The sequence below is a fragment of the Acartia tonsa genome, chromosome 5, assembly GCF_053477335.1.
Source record: "Acartia tonsa isolate MP-2025a chromosome 5, ASM5347733v1, whole genome shotgun sequence".
Lineage (NCBI taxonomy): Eukaryota > Metazoa > Arthropoda > Copepoda > Calanoida > Acartiidae > Acartia > Acartia tonsa.
This window is the reverse complement of record NC_137264.1, coordinates 41,195,380-41,197,435: the sequence shown is the minus strand read 5'-3', so window position 1 is coordinate 41,197,435 and position 2,056 is coordinate 41,195,380.

The window sequence follows — 2,056 nt, the reverse complement described above, 5'->3', positions numbered from 1 at the left end:
TCATTTTTGTTGTCTAAGAATCCTGAAAACTTTTGGGCTTAATTGTCCTTGTTTAATCTGAATTAAGGAAAATTTTGAAAAGGATTAGACTTTAGAGACTAAATACGGCCAGGGATCTAAATGTATAAGACAAAGCCCAATAAATTGATGTACATCCCGAATGATGATGCACAAAATTACTCCTTCTGTAGATTAAAATTATTGGTTGACACGTTTGAACACTATAAACCAACCAATCAAAATTCACTAAAAGTTCTTAAAGTTGTGAAGCCAACGAATAAGAAAACGTTATTACAAAACTTTGGAGACTGTTATAATCAGCTTAGTGTCCCCTCAATCTCTGCTAAATAACTAAAGATAAACAGAAATAATACATATACATATAATCCCAATACACCAAGAATATGAAGGGTTAAAACAATAGACGATAAGATTGATGTACACTCTAAATTATGATAAAAATGACATCTTTTTTGGATTAAAATAATTGATTTTTATGAAAGAGTGAAAGTGTTGAGTTTATAAAACCTGTGGTAACAGTTTAATTTACAGTCCAAAGTCCCTTCCCTTCCTGCTATACAGAAATTTCTATGCATTGATCCCAGGAGTCATTCGATTTATCTTTTGGACTGTCTGTCTGTAATGTTTTTTTAAACAGCTTACTTCCCTTTGAATTGTAATGTGCGTGCATGCCATGAATACCAAGTGGGGTCAAGGACCTCAAAAATAAAACTTCCTAATTGACTAATCGATTTTGTAAGTAATGAGATCTTTAGATACAAACTTATGTGGATTATAAATATTTATATTTGTATATCACAATTTTATATTTAGATATTCTCTAGTTTAAAGGATAGCTTTTATCCTCTAAACTTTGCATGGCAATTCCTTTAACACTTAGGCACAGAATATAAATAGCTGGAATTCTGTAATGTTTACCATGTAAGTAATAAGCAAAACATATATTTTTATTTTTGAGACTAAATATAAAAGTTAGTACGTGGACAAACATCAAATATTTAGCAACATATCTACATGAAAGTTTTGTTCAGGTTTGTTGAGTTTTGCTTTTATAGATTTTGTTATCCTTGTTCTTTGTTATTATTTGCCAACAAATTTCTTTATTTCTTTTTTTAATCCGTTTTTAAGATCAAACTTTAAGTATATACAATAGTATATGTGCTTATTTTATAATACATATTACATGTATATTTAATATCTTCATACTTTATATTAATTAAGATTAAGATAGTGCACATTGGGGCAAATCAATCAAAAAGGGGATTTAATTATCTAGTACCCTTAAAATTCATCCCACAAAAATTTCATTTTATACTTTTTTGTAGGCAATTTAACAACGAACAAATTTGCTTTTATGTTTTTTTCTGTCATTTGAAAGGAACATGGAGATAAAGGTCATATAATGAAGGTAGATGGAAAATTACCAGATTAACCCCTCCCCAAAAATAGCGCCCCCTTACCCTACCCATCTATCTATTAATCTATCTATCCATCCGTCTATCTATCCATCTATCTATCCATCTATCTATCCATCTATCTATCAATCTATCTATCCATCTATCTATCCATCTATCTATCCATCAATCTATCCATCTATCTATCCATCTATCTATCCATCTATCTATCCATCTATCTATCTATCCATCTATCTATCTATCCATCTATCTATCTTTCCATCTATCTATCTATCCATCTATCTATCCATCTATATATCCATCTATCTATCCATCTATCTCTCCATCTATCTATCCATCTAATTATCCATCTATCTATCCATCTATTTATTCATCTATCTATTCATCTATCATCTATCTATACATCTATCTATCCATCTATCTATCCATCTATCTATCCATCTATCTATCCATCTATCTATCCATCTATCTATCCATCTATCTATCCATCTATATATCCATCTATATATCCATCTATCTATTCATCTATCTATCCATCTATCTATCCATCTATCCATCTGTCTATCCATCTAACTATCCATCTATCGATCCATCTATCTATTCATCAACTATTTATCTAT